The sequence below is a fragment of the Monodelphis domestica genome, chromosome 1 (genome assembly GCF_027887165.1).
Source record: "Monodelphis domestica isolate mMonDom1 chromosome 1, mMonDom1.pri, whole genome shotgun sequence".
NCBI classification, from domain to species: domain Eukaryota; kingdom Metazoa; phylum Chordata; class Mammalia; order Didelphimorphia; family Didelphidae; genus Monodelphis; species Monodelphis domestica.
Window position 1 is genome coordinate 556461141 of NC_077227.1, and position 20564 is coordinate 556481704.

The window sequence follows — 20564 nt, forward strand, 5'->3', positions numbered from 1 at the left end:
ATCTTTTTCTACCACCCCCATTCCATTGCTAATGAAAGACCTAATAATCAACCTTGATAGAAAAGCTTACAAAGTAAGAATCAGTGGTAGGCTTTGAGTAAAGACCTCTTTTCTGGGGAGATGTCCACATGGTTTATGACAGCTGTTTCAGATGCATGGAGGACCTTCCTTTTTCATTTCTAAGACTGACACGTGTTCATAACTCATGATTTATATTTGAAAGAAATTTTAGAAACCAGCTGGTAGAAACTACTTGTTTTACATATGATGAAACTAAATCTGAGAGGTTCACAGAACCCTAGATTTAGAACTGAAGGGGGCTCTAACTACAATCTAGTCCAACCCCTTCATTTTTATAGATAAGTCAACAAGCTCAGGGAGGTTAAGTAATTTGCTTAGTCACACAGCTCATATGTGTGAAAAATTAAGATTTAAAACCAGGTATTTCATACCAAAACCAGTAAACTGGCTGTGAGCCCTTGCTGCCTATCTGCCATTAAATATCAAAGATAGGAGTTGCAGTCAGGTCTTCTGATTTTATATTTCATATCCAGCATTATTTCCACTCTATCCTGATAGCTGAGACTAGATCCTAATGATCTAAAAACATGGGAATGGAAAGTGGGTACAAAGGGGTTGGTTATTTCTTTGCTCCACTTTCCTTTGGTTGAGAGCCAAATGAATCTGCAGAATAGCAGAAGAAGCCTACCCAGCCACAGTTGTCTTTTTAATATGGATTACAAAAGATGCTGCTTCTCCCTTTCCCCTCCCTCTCATCTTGACAGGGTCCAATCCAGATCTTTCTGTTTTGCTTTCTATTTTACCCCTCTCTTGCTCACCAGAGAGAAAAGGAATGCTGCTCTTCTTAGGCTAAATTTTCCAAGAATGATTTGTCCTCTAGATGGAGCTGTCCACTTGTTTTTAAAAGGCCAAGCTCCCAATGCACTTTGAGTCCTCTCTAGAACAGAATTACCCATCTGCACCTATGCTCAAAAAATGCCAGTAGTACCAATGTGACCTTTCACCTGGCATTGTCGCTCTCAGGTATTCACTGTCTCATGTTGAGATTCTTCACATTTTTCACATTCCTCTGCAATGCCCCCTCCTTCATGAAGCCTTCCCCCATCATTTTTCTTCTATATTTTATTGTATTATTTTATATTATAGGGAAGTGTATATGGGCCATTTTTTCATGACTTTTGGTCTTCATGATCCTTGTCTGTATACAAAAGGGTTAGAACTTTAAGGTGCCTTCCAGCTCTGACACTGACCGATATTCTAAAAATGCTGGCTTTTTATCTGGATCCACAAGGATGGACATGGATTTGTACTTCCAGTTCTTTGTTATGATGGGATAATGACAGTCCAATTCATTGGAATTATACTATTATAAAGTGGCCATCATTTGTGGGATTAGTTAATGACCCTCATGATGAAGCCAAGAGATATATTCATGACAGATTTTGGCCTTATTAAAACAGTTGCCATGAAAAAAATGAAATCCCAAATGAAATTAGTGTGACTATACAAGCAATGTGGTATCACTCTACATAATAGGCGACATTTATATCGTATTTTTAAATTTCCAAAGTATTTGACCTGTCAACTCTCTGACATAGGCAATGTGGGTATTATAATCTTCATTTTACAGAGGTACAGGCAAGTGCCTTCACTGGAATTTTCAACTAGTGTCAGACAGATTTTGAACACATTTTTTTCTGAATGCAAATTCATTCTTCTCTTCACTATACTGCACTTTCTCTTATCTCTTAGTAAAGTACCCAGTGAGCTAATTTTCTTTTACAAATATCTATGGCTGCTGCAAAATGATACAGGAGCGACACTGACAGCCTGGAGTACCTCTAGAAAAGTAAGGGTTCTGTGTCCTGCAAGGTTTGGTGGAAGGAACTAGGACACTAAGCCTGGAGAAGAAAGAATTAGGGGCGATTTGTTAGCTATTGTCAAACATTGAAAGGGTGTCTTGGGAGAGAGATTGGATAAAAGTTTGTGGCCCTAGGCAAACCACTTATTTTCTCTGAGTTTTCTCAACTGTAAAATGAGAGTTTAAGACTGGATAACCTTAAGGGTCCTTTCCAACTCAAAATCTTCATGATTTTTGCCAAATTGGCCATGAAAGATAGTATAGAGACAATGGGGAGGAAGTCCATTATTTTGGTTTAGTATGCAGAATACCTTCCTGAGATAAACTATGCAAAAGTAAAAAGAAGTGCTGTATAAAGTAGTGAGGTCTATCATTGAAGGTCTTCAAGCAGAGCTGGTGTAAGTAATCTATCATCGAAAATATTATCATCCAGGTCGAGATTTGGACAGATAATCCTTGAGATATCTTCACTTCTGAATATTTAAATCTATAAATAAGAATGGATCCTAGTACTGTTAAAAGTGCTGTGAGGGATATAAAAGATGAATATGTTCCAAGTAGCTCATATTTTTGTGGTGGGGGGGGGGCAGAGCAGGGAATGCTTTCTATGAATCAGTTAGGGAAGGTCAGCTTGGCTCAGTAAAGAGTGCTAGGTTTAGAGTTAGAGGGCCTGGGTTCAAATCCAAGGTCTTCCATAACTATGTGACCTTGGGCTACCTCTGTGGGCCTTAGTAGTTACTTGTGTAAAATAAAAGGCACACTAGGTTATTGCTAAAGTCCCTTCCATTTCTAAATTTAAGAATCTCTCCTACCTGAACAAGAAATATAAAAAAAGGAAACAATTCCTCTTTTGATGTTTAATGTCTAATATGAACTTGGACAAGACACACAATCATCCTGACTTCAGTTTCTTTGTCTACAAAATGAGGAGGTTGGGCCAAATGTTCTCAGGAACTCCTCCATCTCTAAGTCTATATCCCTATGTGTATGATGAGCTCAAGAAGAATTAAGAGAAAGTTGAGAGAAGTACATCTTGGAGTTTTAAATGTTATATCAGGCAGATTAATCTCAATCCAGGCTCAATTTTATGAGCTGGAATATCCTAGCAGTTAGAGAACTCAACTGGAAAGTCATGATATTTGAATTGACAAGCTATTGAGCCCCTCCGAATGAAAATCCCCTTCATTAGATGAGCTATACAGGACTGTAAGCAGAATTTCACATAAAGAAATCACTATGAAACAATTTGAGATTCTCAATAGTTGGTTTGAGAATTGAAATGGATTCAACACTGAGTTTGAAGTCTTGATATTACTGAGATGAATGCTTCCTGCTCAAGAGGTGTGTGTGTGTGTGTGTGTGTGTGTGTGTGTGTGTGTGTGTGTGTGTGTGTGTGTTGGTGGGCATGCCTTTTAATTTTGGAGGAAGAAAATGCTAAGTAGCATTCTATTCAGTCTTATCAAGGATATTTTTTCTAAAATAGAAACACAAATGTAAGTGCTGACCAGTTTCTAGTTGAGTGAGGGTAAATGCAGACTATGCTAGCAGGGATTAAGCAGAGCTTTCTTGTCTCAGAGCTTAAAGCCAGGCTAATCACCCATCTTTTTCCCTTGTTTTATTCAGTGTAAATTCATATTTAGCATAATGGAAGTCACGCATTGTGAAGACAATTGTGTTCGTATTTTCCATCATCAATGTCAAAATGTGTACATTAGTGAGATACACATTACATTTCAGTTCTAGGTTTGGAGGCATTTTCCTCGCCCTGGTTTGCCATCTTCTATCTTTATAGCTCATTATCACAAGAGCTCTATTGGTGTATGAGCTTTTTTAGCAGTGAAAGTAGCTTTTGTGTCTGGTGTGAATAACTGTCTTCAGGGCTTCTGGCAGTGAAGTGGAGCAGGAGAAGCCTTGGATTTTGTATCAGAGGCCTGGGGTTTGAATCCAGTTTCTTCTATTTAGGATCTTTGTGCTCTGGGGAAGTAACTTAAATCTTTGGGCCTCTGTTCTGTTTCACTCCACCTTGTAGGATGAAGAGATTTGAGGTGATCTCTACCATTCCTTCTAGCTCAGAAAACCCTATGAACCTATGAAAAAATGAAGGGGGAAATGTTATTTATCATGATTTGTCCATTTGTCTTACTGTGACTTGTTCTCTTTTTGACTCTGTATCTCCTCTGTGCTCATGGACACTCTACTTTCCTTCCTTGGAACCCTCATTTCAGGTGCTACAGACTGTTCATGAAGACAAATTACTCTATTCTCTATGCTTCAGCCTTTTCCAGTTCTTGATACCCTCCCAATTCAAATCAATTCCAATGCTAAATCTCCTTCTCTCAGAGACTTCCTTACTTATGTCTCCCAGTTGAAAGCCAGCAGGAAAATTTACTGGACTTTACATTACTACCAAAAGCTCCTTACTTCTTAGAACTACTAAGTGCTTCTATGTAATTCAAATTTGCTCTTCTGTGAATTGGGTAGAAAAGCTAATCTTTAAGATACATTTCAAGTTCAACATACTTTGATGATGTGATTGCATAAATATCAGGAAAAAAATCAAAGCTTTATTTAAAACCTGATTAATGGGCCATAAAGACCACACACACATTGCTTGAGCAGCACCTACAAAATAATGAAAGTTCAAATTCACTTCTTCCAAAATGGCAGTAAGATACCCTGGTCAAGATTCTCTTTTCAGCTCCCATTTACTTAATTATCATTTTCATGCTGATGATTTCCAAATTTACTTATTTGTCCTTATCTCTCTGCTGAATTCTAGTCTCACATCTCAAACTACCTATCAGGCAACTCAAACTGAAGGTCCAATATACATCTTAAATTCAAAATGTTAAAAAGTGAATTCATCAGTTTTTTTTTCCTCCAAAACCCAATCATTCACTTAACACAATACCTAGTACTTAGTAGATACTAATAAATGTTTATTCCTTTCCTAATTGCCTTTGTGAATCTTTCCAATTCCTTAGGCTTACAACCCAAGTGTCATTCTTGATTTTGCTTTATTTCTCATTCTCTATATCAAATCTGTGGGCATCTTGGAGTCAGGAAGACTCATCTATGTGAGTTCAAAGCTGGCTTCAGAAAACTAATTAGCTATGATACCCTAGGCAAGTCATTTAACTCTGTTTGCCTCTGGTTCCTTATCTGTAAATTGAGCTGGAGAAGGAAGTGGCAAACCATGCCAGTAATGTTGCCAAGAAAATTCCAAGTGGGGTAACAAAGAGTTGGACATGACTGAAAAATATCCAATCTGTTGGCATAGTCTAGTGATTTCACCTTTGCAACATTCTTTAAATATACACTTTCACTTTTTGGTACCTCTATGATCCTGGTGTGAATCCTTGCCTCCTCATGCCTGGGACATTGCACTAATTGCTGGTTGGTCTGTTTGCCAAAAGTTTCTCCCCACTGAAATCTATTATACATTCAACTGTGAAAATGATTTTCTTAAAGAGTTGTTCTGACCATGTCACTCCCTATTCATTAACTCCACTGACTTCCTATCAACTCCAGGATCAAATGCAAAGTCCCTTTTTTGGCATTTAAATTCCCTCATAATCTAGGTCTCCTCTCATCTTTCCAAATTTCTTACACCCTTCCCTTGTGTACTCTTCAATCAAGTGATACTAGACTCCTTGTTATTTTCTTCCATCCCTTGGCTCCAGACATTTTCTTTAGCATTTCCCATACCTGTAATGCTCTTCCTCCTCATCTCTACCTATTGGCTTTCCTGGCTTTCTTTAAGTTTCAACTAAATCCTGTATTCTTCAGGAAACCTCTTTCAATTCTTTTTCATTCTAGTGCCTTCAATTCTCTTAAATATTTACATCTTGTTATACATACATATATACATATATATACATTTATATATGTGTGTATATGTTTACATATGTGTTAATTTCGCATGTGCTTATTTGTAGGTTGTTTCCATTACTAGAATGTGAACTAATTGAGGGCATGGACTTTCTTTTTCTTTATTCCCAGTATTATACACAAAAGCCTTGTATATAGTAAAAAACTAAGAAATGTTTATTGAACTATTGTTGTAAGTTGATATAAAATTTTAAAATAGAAAGCAAAAATAGTTGTTTCATCATTTTGGGAGTTATATGCAATTTTAGAATGAACTATCATAATAAATATTTTGGGAAAAGATTTTGAGGTGGTACATTCATTAATCATTTGTAAAAGGACTTCAATGGATATCTCAGTATTTATAATATAGATATTAAATATTGCTACTTCAATTACTGGAGCAGAAATATTCAAGTTATTTTGAATTGTTTTTAACTTATTAAAATATTATTTTGTAAAGACTTTGGTTATATTAAATTTTTTGAGCTTAAAAACATGGGCCCACCATAAGTATTCCCCAAGAAACACAGCCCAAAGTGTTCCTGTCAATTGATCCTTTTGGAGGGTAAACATACTGTCTACTTTCTAAAATGAATATAAGAATGATGCAAAAAGAGTCAGGGTTTTAGGGGACTTGAAGCCCTAGAAACTTGGACTGAAAAAAAGAATGATAAATTACTAAATTCTTGAATCAATCAGATAAAAGAATAGACAAATAATTTAAAAAAGTATCCCAAATCACATTTATTGAGAGACTGAGTTTCCTCAAATATAAAATTAGGATGTTGAATTAAATGATCTCTAAGGTTATTTTCAGCTCAAAATCCTACAAAGTTTGTTTTTTTCCCTTTATCTATTCTCATTATGTAATAACATATAGTAAAAACTTCCAGGTAAAAAATACATTAATCTGGGTAACAACAATAACAATAATAACAACAACAGCAACAAGATATAATAATGTTCCTAATCATTCAGGGCAAATTCCAGCATCAGTCTGGCATTTCTCATGGAACTAAATTTTATTGAACATTTTCTATGTACTGAGAACTATGATAGAAGCTAAGAGGCCTACCTATGAAGAATAAAACCTAGTGCCCATATGTCAAAGAGTTTAGACTCTAATTGGGAGCAATAGAAGAAGGTCAGTCAATAAAAATGAATGTCTAATGCCAATACATCAGGAAATATGAAATCCGTGTTATAATAATTGGTAGAAAATTGTTTTAGAATTCAGAGGATAAAGCAATTAGGTCTATCTTAAGTATTTAAAGCCATTTGAGTTGAACCTTATAGATTGGGTAGAATTTTGATAGGTAGAGATGAGGAGTGGGAAAAATGAGTATATAAAGCAAAATGACAAAGATGACAAAATTTGGCCATTTAAGCCTCTCAGTCTAATAAGGTCTTTGTATAATTTCCATTCAAATGCGGGTAAGTATCTAAATGATCACCCTAGTGCAAACATCAACAACATGGAAATAAGTTCTGATCAAGGATACATGTAATATCCAGTGGAATTGTGCATTGGCTATGGGAAGGATGGGTGGAAGGGAAAGAGGGAAAGAATATAATTCTTGTAATCAAAGAATAATGTTCTAAATTGATGAATTAAAATTAAAATTTAAAAAATAAAATAAAAATAATAAAATAATCAGGGTAAGTATCTTCTTGTTTTAATGCTATTCATAAAAGTAATACAATGTGGTAGATAGTAGATGGAGGGCTGGGGTTTCAATGAGGAAAAACTGGATTCAAATGCTACCTCTGACACTTAATAGCACTGAAGGTGCTACCTAACTTTGATAAATCTCAGGCAATTTTCTAAATTATGTATACTTAGTTTCAAGTGATTTTGATTTTGCATTGGTGGAGGAAGTTCCCAGGCTCAGAATCTCTCAGGCTGACAGAATCCTGCTAATTTGGTCATTGGATAGTCATTAAAGTAAATATTGACAGACATATAGTATTCATTAATTAGCCCCCTACTTAGAGTTTTCTCATTAAAGATAAGTTTTTAGTACATAAAATAATTTCCAAAGACTTTGTAGGAACCATCATTATACGAAAAAGTTTTACTCCTGTTAGATGACTGCAGGGCAATTAAAAAGGTGTGCAATTAACTTGGGTTTGTGAAATTCACATATATTTATGTCAGTAATAACAAAATAATCATTACCATTATGACAAAAACTGCCAAAACATGGACATATGTATATGTTTTTATATATACATACCTATATGATAATAAACAATTTAATCAATGCTCTGTCTTTAAAAAATATTTTTTGTAGCTACTATTCCAAGTTCTATTTTCAGCATGCACACATATTAATGTACCATAGACAGACATATTAAATGTATATATGTGTACATGCAGGATGATATGATTTAAAATAGACTGGTTAGAAGAATGGAATCTGCATTCCATTTCAGTCATATTAGTTATCTGATAATAGGCCATTTAACTTCTAAAAGCCTCAGTTTCCTTATCTGTACAATGAGGATAATAAAATTTGAACTTCCTCCTTTAAAGGGTCATTGTAAGTAAAGGACTTTGCAAAACAGACTAAACCCTAAAATAAAAATCTATACAATGATGTGTAACCATCTTACAAAATCTTCCTATGAGGCTTATCAAATAATAGAGGTGATCCTGAGCTCTCCAAGGTGATGCCAACAGAGAACAAGTTTTGGCAGATTCTAGCAAGTTGTAAAGGCTTAAAATAAAGATATGTGGATGAACCGTATGGAGGTCACCTGAAGGCCAGTTTTGCTCAATTCCAACAATGTCTTCAGTAAAACGTTAGCTGCCAAGTGAGACTTTTTCTAGCCATAATAAATGAAACAGACATTTACTAAGCCACGGAGGGGTTGTGGTATATGTACAACAGTATAGGCAAGGAGTATTCATACTGACAGAACTATGGATATTTGAAGAATATGAGCATGTATAAACATAAACATGTATATCATTGGATTGACTATGTCATTGAAGGGTGTCTCTTTGAAATGAATTTAAATATGACTTTGTTGATCAAGTGGCTAGCTCTTGCTTACTATGATGAAATAAAATATTACTTATCCCTTAACTATCTCCTTAGTTCCAGGCTTGCAATACTGCCTGCTTTTTTGATATATCAAGCTAGAAATCATGTAGGCATCTTAAACTGAGCATTCTAAAAGAGACACCATTATCTTACTCCAAAAACTCACTAGTCTACCAAATCTCTCTATTGCAATTAATGCCACCACTATCTTTCAAGTCACACTATTTGGCAAACTTAGTGGCGTACTTGATTACTCACGTTCACTACTTACATAGCCACCATCTTACTGTATATTTCGCTTTTATTGTCATTTCTGTAGATAATTTCAGTAGGTTCCTAATTCATCTCATTGCCTCAATTCCTTTCCCTCTCAAGTCCACATAGCCTTCAAAGGGATTTTCCTAAATATAAATTGGATATCCTCCTAGTCAATAAATTCTAGTGGCTCCTTATCCTCTCCAGGATCAAATACAAAGTCTTTCCTTTGTTATTTAAAGCTCTTCATAACTTCTTTTTTCAGCCTACTTGTAAAGTGCTTCTCCCCATAGTCTATGGTCTAGCCCTACTAGACTACTACCTATTCTTTTTATGATACTCGATCTCTCAACTACATACCTTTATGCCAGCAACCTCCCATCTCTGAAATACTCTCTAACTTCTACTTATTGCATTTCCTGTCTTCTTTCTGGCTGTGACTCAACTTCTGCCTTCTGCGTACAACCTTTTCCCTATAGATTACCTCTTATATACTGCACACATTATATTTGCATGTATATATGTACATATGCACATATATACACATATATAATTACATACTATAATGCAATCTCCATGAACAAATAAATATAAGCTCCATGAAACCACGGACAGGCTTTTATCTTTTACTTTGTACTGTCTGCATAGTCCCAACACACAGTCATGTCTGTATAAATACTTGAATTCATTTACTGGATCTTTCACCTTTACTGGGGTATATTCATTATTCTAAGTGATATGATTTTATATCTTTGTCATTCCAAACTTTTGGAAAAGGAGAACATTCGTTGCTATAAAGCAACCATAGTGAAAGCCACAAAGGGTGGGGAGAGATAGAGAATGGTTTTCATTGATCTTGGTGCAAATGTAAAACTGTCTATTGTTGTCAATGATCTTTAGAATCATGACAACGGAGCTAAATGACAGTGAATTGTTTTGGTGCAACTCCCTTGGGGGGTGGGGAGGATTTCTAATTAGAAGAATTGTCTCAAGGAGGAATGAAAGTCTGAAGAAAAATTTCTATTGACATGAAGAATTCTGTCAGGATATACTCTCTAAAGAAAGAGGATAATTCCTATGGTTCCATAGCATAGCCCACAACCTTTCTGCCTAATATATTGAGCACTTACTGAATGTTGCCTTAGCAACGAAATAAGTAACTGTGGCAGGCTGGCAAGCAGTAAAAATTCATTATGATATTTAAAAACCAAAAACTTTAATATTTTATTATCATAATCAGGATTACCATTCCCTTTGTTAACAGGGAAGATTTTTTTGTTCAATTATAGGCATGCAAATTTTTGAAGACTCCTTCAGGAAGGTTTATGGAACAAATATTTGCTATATATTTTCAAGAAGATGGAAAATATTTTTTAAGGAATTGAACTTTTCCTGGATCTTTCTGTGTAAAGAAATCTATAGCTAGTCATGCATTCTTCATATTACACTGGCTTTCCCTGGTTTCAGATTTCACATTGGACAATTGGGAGCTGTTTGTCTTCACAAGTGCTGAAAACTGAGTATTACAGAGGGTTTTTACTCCTAGGGTTTTTCCTTCAAGTACTTTCCAATGTTGTTGTTGTTATTGTTATTTTTACAGAACACATATACATGCACACCAAACAAAAAGCAATTTATTACTTTAAAATACCTGATGACCACATAGTCTAAAATATTGAGAATGAAATGCCACCATTTTAATATCTCTTAAACTGAATTAACTATAGCATCAACCAGAGTACATTTCCATGGTGATGAAACTTCCTAACAATATTGCTTTTAATAATTAACATCAGTACTGAATGTTTTATTTTAACATGGATTAAAACACTTTGTACCTGTTTAATAATCATTATTAATTCCTCAAAAATATATAGAACTCTGTACTTCAGTTTTTTTTAAAGTATGATACTACCTTTGATCATACATTAATGGGAGATGTTGGAAATGTTCAGGATACCTAGAATAAATCCCTGAATCACAAGGAATTTGGTATTTTTAACGCTGTCATAAATTGGAACATGTTGTTCAGCGTTAGTCAACACTATTGTATGAATAAGACATCTTTATTATTCAATAAAAAATTGAACACACTTTCAAATGCTTTATTCTTTTATGTAAGAAGCAACATTGAGAAAACCCTCTTGGCATGACCTATGGAAGCTTTTATCATGCAGACAAATATTTTATTCTCTGTTGCATGGGAGAGTGAATGCCTTATGCACTATGAAGCTTAAATTTTTATATGTTTTAAATTAACAACCTTAATGTGTTTTAAAAATGATTTCATTTATTTCCTTTATCAAGTATTTGAAGTCAATTTGTTTCATTGATTTCATTTGATCTCACTTTGGTTATTGAGTAGAACTGAATCGTGTTCCTAAAAGACATTTTTATTGGTTTTAGATTTTCAGCAGAAATGACCAATATTTACAAATTGGAATATTAAATTATTTTGAACACTATTTATTATTTTGGCCTAGGTAACCATGCCATTTTAGGCAATTTTTTATTTACTTAATTGATTTAAACAGCAATTTGTGCTTGAATGAGAATAATGTGGTACTATCCAGAGATTTGAATTCTTTTTTTTCTCTGTGAGCTTACTGGGAATGACCTTAGTCAAGTGCCATCTCTCTTCTCTGAGACTTAGTTTCCTTATCTTCAAAATAAAGCAATGGTGCCTAAATGACTTCTAAAGTCACATTTATTTATTATATATTATACTTCTCTCATTGTTTTCTGATTTATCCAAAAAAGAACATTCATGTTTGTAGTGATTGTAGCATATGATCATATTGTTATTTGATTGGTTGACTCAAAAAGATATTTTGGTATTTTTCACAGATTACTGCCAAACAGCCAAAATGCTAGAAGAAGTTTACCTCTTTTCCTTTTTCCCCTCAGTTCTTTAATTTTGGATGAGTTAAAAGGGGCTTCATTATCAAATGTTTTCATTAATGCTTTTTTGTTTTCATTTTTATGAGCATCCAGAACAAAATAATCATAGCCTTCTTAGCTCTTGACACACAAAATTGTCTTTGCTTTCAGAAAACATGTAAATAGTACATGCAAAATTAAATATAGTTTGCTCTAAGGACAACAAATGGTAAGGTCACATGCTCAATTGAAGAGTTGCAAATGAAAAGCAAATTTCAGATGTTTTTAAGCATTCAGTTCATAATATTTTAACCAGAATTGCATGCTCTCTGATAAACATGGGATTAAAGGCAGTCATATGTGGTACCATTAAAAGCATTTATTTTGTGCAAGGATACTTGCATAGATACAGTAGAATAATGAAAAGGACTTTGGACTTGTATTCAATAGGGACTTAGTTTAACATCTTCCCCCACTCCAATATTTACTAGTTAAAGTATCTCTGGTTCAGTTAATGAATCTCTTGGTGATAAGTTCTTCAAGACTACAAATAATAGCTCATATTACAAGTTCAAGTATAATATTTTTAAAAGTAATTCAATCTTTTCATTGGTTCTATCTCCTTGTAACTATTGGATTGTTTGAAGTTCAAATACCTACTACCTTTTAAAACCAGAGCAGAAAGCTGCACGCTGTGTGGTGTCAGAAACCACTTTGCTGGACAGATGAACTTGTCAACTGGAAAGTCTCTTTTTTATGGCTCTCTTTGAAAGGGATTTATATACAAATAGCATGAGGCCATGTCATCTTTTAGTGACATGAAAAAATTGAATAATACCAGCAGTGCTGATTGAAAGCATGTTACCAAAAACATAAAAGAGCATTGATCTTTAATTGAATATAATGATACAAAACACTGATTTGATACTTGGGTGTTTAATAGCAGAGGAGAGAAAAAAGCTTCTTCAATTTTTGTTTCATTAAAGCACCCATTAATATACTTCAGAACTTCAAGTGATCTGTAATCTTCTGAATGTGGATACTCCTTCCAACAGTGCAGATCACAGTTCATTCCTGCCTTCTCATCCAGTGTAATTCTTGTTCTTCTATAAGTACCCAGTATGGGCTGGAGGCCTTCCTCTAAATCCTTTAACATTCTATGGGTGCTATTATAGGTCTTAGGCGGCCAATCTGTTTTCCCATTTTCTTGTTATATGACTGCCCCCTTCTTTTCCAGAACACATATTTCTTGAAAGATAGCTATCTGTGTTAACATGTGATAGTCTAATTATGCCCACTACCTATCTTTTCATTGTTCTTTGGCTGACTCATGAATTTGATTGTTTAGCAATTCTGGTTTCCCAGAATTCTTAATTGAGTATCCTTGTTAAAAAGATGTCCCTATTCCCCCAGGGAGCAGGTAAGATTCATTGAGAGTACTGAAATATCTAATCTCTCCCTACCTCTCTATTTCTGTCTCTCAGTTTCTATTTCTGTCTCTGTCTCTCTCTCTCATTACATGTGTGTATACATGCTAATGAACTAACTCATCCAGTGATATAAAATAATCTGGGAAGTGGGCATTCTTCATTCATTTTTTTTCATTTTTGCATAGACCATTAGGCTGAATTCTGTTGTGTAGTTAGGAATCTCACTGAGGAGATTCTATAATATTTCCAGACTTGATTCAATCAGCACAATGTAATGCAAAACAATTATATCAAGAGGACGTCACTATCTTTAAGGGATGATTCTGCTATTTGTGTTTTGCTTAGGGAATCCTTCATGAGAGTTGTAAATATCTTTGGTAAGCAAAATCCCTTTCTTACTCATGCCATGTTTGATATTTATAAATAGATTACTCAATTTATACCTGTGGTTTCAGAGACTGAGGAATCTTATATTTTCTTTACCATACTGGAGGGACATTATTGGGAAAGTATTTAAAGCTATATATATTTTGGGGACAGCTGGGTGGCTCAGTGGATTGAGAGCCAGACCTAGAAATGGAAGGCCCTAGGTTCAAATTTGATCTTAGACACTTACTAGTTGTGTGACCCTGGGCAAGTCACTTATCCCCCTTGCCTGGCCCTTACCACTCTTCTGCCTTAAAACCAATACATAGCATTGATTCTGAGATGGAAGGTAAGGATTTTTTTAAAGCTATATATATTTGGCTGTCATTTAAAAAATCAAGAACAATGAGTACAATGGTTTTTTAACTCTTCTTCAGACAATTCTGTGACTAAGAATATGATTCGATTCAGAAAATTGTTTGTGAAAGTCTTGTTCCTACCTACTCATATTTTCATTAAAGTTACATGCCATTTCATTATTTGTAAATATAATTCTCATAATAATTATATAAAGCTAACAAAGTAGGTATATTAAACATTTCAAAGTCATCTTCAATTACTTTTTAGAAGAAGAGAATTCCAGAGATTATTTTTTCACATTTGTGGTTATCACCTTGTTCAGATAACTTTAAAAAGGGATCTCACGATATTTTCAAAGTAGCATCACTTTGATTTGCATCTTTGTAAAGTTGAACTGTTTCTCTTTAATTCCTTTTCTACTTCATGCCTAGCTCATCATGACTGAGGTGTTAAAGATCAAATGTAGTTGATTTTACTATGTCAGCATGGTACCTGGCACATAGTAACCGCTTAAAAATATTTATTGAGTGGGTATGAAAGTAATTGTTATAGAAATGCTGATTGATGTTTCAGTTGTTTTTTTTTTGTTTGTTTGTTTGCTATCCTTCCAATTTAACCTATAAATTCTCTCATTTGCTTGACATTACATCAACCCTCTATAGACTTACCTTCTTCTATACCTATTCCTCCTCACTATATTGTCAGGCAGATCTGTGTATAATTTTCTATCTTCCTTTATAATATTTTGAAAATGAATTAATATTCTTAGCAGGTGTTTCCTAAATCTTAAAGCAATGGCAAAATATTTGTTTAAATATTTTGGAGGTATGTCTTTTTGAAAAATAAATTAAATCTTCTTGAAAACATAAAACAAATGCATGTTCCATAAGCTTTCCATGTTCCATAAATATTTTGTGATTTTATGAATAATGAAAAACTTGCCACAGGTAGATTTAACCAGAATTCAGTTTGAATAAATAAACTCTCTGGATTTCATTTTCCACAGTTGTAAAATGGTAGAAATGCTGAGCTTTATTGTCTCTCTTTTTTATTTCTGTAGGCAAAATTTCATGTAGCCTTGATCCCATGTTGGTTTCCAGAGTAGGTAGTAACTTTGACTTGACATTGGAAATTTGGTCCTGTTTTATTGACAGATAGAAATATATTTAAATGTTTAAAAGTACATGTCCCTAACCTGCAGGATCTCAGATATATGGCATTGTAGATGCTATGAGAATCTTATCTCATTATGAACTGCAGACATAGGTCTAGTAACAAACTCAGGTTCCTAGAAAAAATATTTCCTTTCCAATGCCAAAGAAGAAAGAAAATGGTGGTCACAAATTTGATGCAATTATATGCAATTAGAACTGTTTAACGTTAGAACTACTCTAATCTTTCTTTTACCTTCTTTTTTAAAAGCCCTTACCTTCCATCTTAGAATCAATACTGTATATTGGTTCCAAGGCAGAAAAGTGACTTGCAAAGAGTCACAGCTAGGAAGAGTCTTAATCCAGATTTGAACCTAGGACCTCCCATCTCTAAGCCTGGCCCTTAATCCACTGAGCTACCCAGCTGCCCCCTATTTTCCCTTCTTTAATTGAATAAATAGTAGTACTGAGGCTTAGTTAATTACTTCTTAACAACTTATATAAATATTTACTTAAATGTGAATATACATGCATATCTTTATTAATAGATTACCAAAACAAACACTAGAGATGAAAGTCCTAAATAGATATGACAGTATTTTTTTTTAATTTAACAATGTTTTAGATGCAATACTTACCCAATCCAGCAAATAAGGAATTGTGATTTAATCAGGTGTGTATTTTTTGAAAAAAAAAAGATTTACCAAAATGAAGAAGAACATAGCCAATGATTTATTAGTACTGGTTAAAAAGATCTCATTTTAAAAACAAAATAGGAGCCAAAATACCTTTTTGATTAACCATATACTTTCTAGATAAGGTCCATATGACTGCTTCTAAGCAGGATGGACCATTATACATATAGCTGGCACATATGCTTATTGAACTTTAAAGTATTTTGTTGGATGTGAATTATTAATTAACTATTATATGCTATGTACTGCATAGCACAAGATATAAAAATAAAAAAAGATGAAATGGTACCTACCCCAAAGATTTTACTCTCTATTGAGGGAGACAAGATATATTAGATATATATTATTTAATATTATTATATACCTATATATGATCATGCATTTTATATATGAAAGGATATATTCATGTGTATAATATGTACATATGTTTATGGATACATATATAGTATATATGTCGTCGACCCCTGGTGAACTAGGGCTTTGCTCACCCAGCATGTGAAGACTCCTTCGGCTGAACAGATGGAAGAAACCAATAAGAAGGTTCAACGGCTGAGATGGCGATGCAGCAAGGCACTGTGGAGTGCTTAGGGTGTGTTGGAGCACAAAAGACAACACAGCCATCCAATGCAGCTGAGGAAGTCTCTAGATGTAACGACTTTTTGTGCCACTGGACCCAGGCTTCCAAAGCAGAGAGAGTGGGACTGTCTCTGTGCCTCTACTTTTCCACTTAAATCTTCATGCACAAGTGTCTTTGTGCACAAAAACAAACAAAGACAATAGTCATCCTCGGTTACCGAGAGACAACTACTATAGTATCCAAACATATATATGTATACCCAGACACAAACACACACACATATAATATAGTATAATATAGTATAGGTGAATTTTGTGGCAGAAGAGACTAGCAATTGAGAGGATCAGAAAAGGACATCTGCAGAAGGAGTTACCTGAGCAGAGCTTTGATGGAAACGATGAATTCTAAGAAGTAGCAATGAGGAGAGAAGACTTTTTATATTTAGGGGACAGTTTATGTTAGGGCATGGATATATTATCTGAAGTATCATATGTGAGGATATGCACATGTTTCATGGCTTTGTTAGATTATTTTCACTTCTATAGTATGTAAAGATTTAAATTTCTTTCCTTTTAACAACTTCATAAGATATGAAATGTAAGTACTATTGTTATATCAAGTGAACAGATATACTGATGTTACATTTGGCATACTTTTCAAAAAGGCAAGTTCTTTGAAAAATGAAGCTTTGAAGGCATTTTAAAGATTGCAGAAATATGTCAGAGAAGAGACAATAATAGTTATTTTATAATAAGCAATGCCATAGAAGGAAAAGTCTGACTTTTGAATATTAGTTTGTCATTGTCACAGTGGATATCAGACTCATTTTTAGGTCTTCTTGAATTACTGTTTTTAAGGGGAGAAGGGTGATTTTTAAATATGTGTTATTATCTTTTGGGTAACTTAAGAAGAGATCTTACAATGTTATCAAATTTATATTACTCTGTGTTGTGTTGTCAAAATCTAGCTGCTATTCCTCTTTCCCTTTAGTTTCTTTTCTACTTTATACATAGCACATCAGGGATTGAGTTGTCAGAGACAAACTTTACCTCTGCATCATTGTGTGACTTGATGTCTCAGTGCCTCAGTTTCTTCTCTGTAAAATAAGAATTTGTTGTGGTAGACACATACCTGAAATTTATACTCCTGGTGATGCTAAGGCTGCAAGATGACTTTAGCTCCAGAATTCTGAGTGAGCTGTATTCCACTAAGCCAACTGGGCATTGGCATTAAGACCAATACCAATACAAGTATGGTGCCTTGTCACATCATTGAAGGGTTAGAAAAACCCAGATTCAAAATAACAAATAAATTAATTAATTAAATATGAACAATATTTTTTGTAATATCTACTCCACAGGATTGTTGTGATGAAAGTGTTTTGTAAATATAGAACAAACAGGCCTATTAAATGATTACTTCTAAACAACTAAAAGTTTATCTCTAGCTTTTACCTGAAAAGATTCCCTTGTAAGACCTTTAAATAACTGATAAATGTCAGATTCCTTCCTTGTGAGCACAGAATCACTTCCATATGTATTTTCAAATTTTTGAGGTGTAGAATTTCTTAATGGATTTGATTTAAGCAGCATTCATTAAATGCCTATCATTTTCCAGGAACTGTTCTAAGAGTTGTGAATACAAAGAAAAGAAAAAAATAATAATCCATGATTTTAAGGAGCTTAAACCCTAATGGAAGAAACAAAATATAAACAACCGTGTGCAAACAAGTTATAAAGAGGACAATTGGGAGTTAATCTCAATAGGAAGACATTAGTTAGTGAAGAGTTTACAAAAAACACTTTTTAAAAAATTTGGGCCCCTTATTTTCAAGGTGCAAACATAGGATTCTCTTTCAATTTTCATTCTTTTACTCAAAACTTGCAAAACAAGCAGCAAAATTCATTTTAACCTTTAGAAAATTTCCTGAAAATGTGTAAAATACAGAGGGTTTGGTCTTTGGATTCTTTTCCCATGCTTCTAAGTACTATATTCCCAATGACAATATGAGCTGAAAAAAGCTTGTCAAGAAGGTGGCTAATTGATCTATTAATCTGTACATCACCTTTTCAGTATGCAAAGAGGTCCTCCCAGATTCTTCCATTGTATTGCCTAATCTTCATGATCCTGGTATTTATTCTCAGTCATTGATTCTGTCCTTATTGAAGGTAGTGCTGACTGAGAAGTTCTTTTATAGTGATGATGCTCAAACCATTGACTTTTCTGATCAGAAACAGGCTGGCCCGGTCATTTGTTCCAAATAAACCATTTCCCTTTATTCCGATACTGATGATTTCAAAACATTCATTCTCTTTTAGTATTTTCAATACATGCTTTTCAAAAGATTCCCTTTAAAGGGCTGCACATTGTAGCCAAATATGGATTTGTTGTTTGTACATATATGGATATATATATATACACCTTTGTACATATATAAATAGGTGTATACCTTTGTATACACACATCCTTAGCTTTACAACTTTTCAAAATGCAGATTTGAACCAAAAAAAACTTCTATAACCAAGAGAAACTCATTTTACTTATAAAGATTTAATTAAGATGATAATTTTAGCTTTTCAGACCATCACAATAAATTCAATAATGAAACTTCCCTTTCCCTAATTTTCTTCCACCCAAAACTATTCTAATTATTAGGGAGTTTTAAGCAACAGACTTTAAATACACTCCACTCCAAAAAGTATTATTGAGCCATGATGTGGGCTGTGGTGGTCAGAAGCTAGGTACTTAATATTTTTAAAGTTTCCTAAACCTTCCTGGCTTCTCCTGTTGGAATGGATAGACCAAGCAAGCAAGCAAGCAAGCAAGTAAGCAAGCAAGCAAACAAAAAAAGTATTTCTCCCTTTTTCCAGCAAGAAGCTGTCAACTAAATGGATTTAGTCTTAGGCTTCTGTTTTTTAGATGCCAGCGTGATTTTGAAAATGTGCCATTGTTTTCTGTGCCTTCTCTGTTGTTCGGTTTTCCTTGCTTCTGCACAGCTCTGTGAGGAGTTGCTTATAAGCTCTACTGAGCAGTTTGAGTGGGTTTCTCGGCACTCTCTCTCTCTCTCTCTCTCTCTCTCTCTCTCTCTCTCTCTCTCTCTCTCTCTCTCTCTCTCTCTCTCTCTCTCTCTCTCTTTCTCTCTCTCTCTCACTCTCTCTCTCTCTCTCTCTCTCTTTCTCTCTCTCTCTCACTCTCTCTCTCTCTCTCTTTCTCTCTCTCTCTCTCTCTCTCTCTCTCTCTCTCTCTCTCTCTCTCTCTCTCTCTCTCTCTCTCACACACACACACACACACACACACCCTCTCACACACACATTCACTCACACACACACATACCGGCCCCTCCCCTGCATTTGCAGCTCCTCAGATGATTATGCAGGATTCATGATACAACATTAGCAAAAGCTGCTATAGATTGATGGGGGCCCTCATCAAGCACCCTGCCCACTCAATATTATAAAGATTCCTGTCGTCAGCAACTGTGACGTCCTCTAGGAAGTTGCCCATTTATGGCTACTAGAGCAAATGATATCATCACAATAGGTGGCTCCTGTCTAAATAGGGATCATTTGTGAAATGAGATTAGAGACATTTATCTGAAAAACAGGAGACGGAGGCACCTGCTTTCTGTAGTTGATATCCCGAGGAATCATACTGCACGCTAATTAAGGCATAAATCTTCATTTCTAATTCTATTACGTGAGAGGAGCATCCTATTCCTTCTCGGTACCAAACAGCCCCCACATCCACATGGAATAAACTCCAGATCCATGTTTTCTATTATGCTTGAATATATGGGACATGCATTGCAATCCTATGCTTGCCCCACTGCTGCAGTATACTTGTTTTGCAGAGCTCTGTAGCAGGCTAGTCCAAGCTGTGACTAACCAGATCTGTGGATACCTACTTTGCAATCTCTGGCCTTAATCTTTTTTTTGCAATGATTTTGAATTGCTCACTGAGTACACAGCTGCCTGTTTGGTGAGAAGCTTCGTGCTCTATGCATTTGGATGCTGTAAGCAGTGCAGCAATAGTCTTTCCACGGTAA

General features: G+C 34.7%; 1 protein-coding gene across 5 annotated transcripts in view; it reads left to right on the plus strand.

Moving 5' to 3' along the window:
• Positions 1–20564, plus strand: part of DLGAP2 (DLG associated protein 2) — a 1318656-nt gene that overhangs the window by 382623 nt on the left and 915469 nt on the right. Inside the window, exon 1 of one of the 5 annotated variants that reach the window (XM_056813398.1) lies at positions 19968–20560. The exons of 3 other annotated variants lie outside the window; for them this stretch is intronic. The gene's annotated coding sequence lies outside the window, so the exon portion shown is untranslated. Of the gene's footprint in view, positions 1–19967; positions 20561–20564 lie in introns of those variants that run through there. One more of the 5 variants, XM_056813396.1, reaches the window with a different exon arrangement.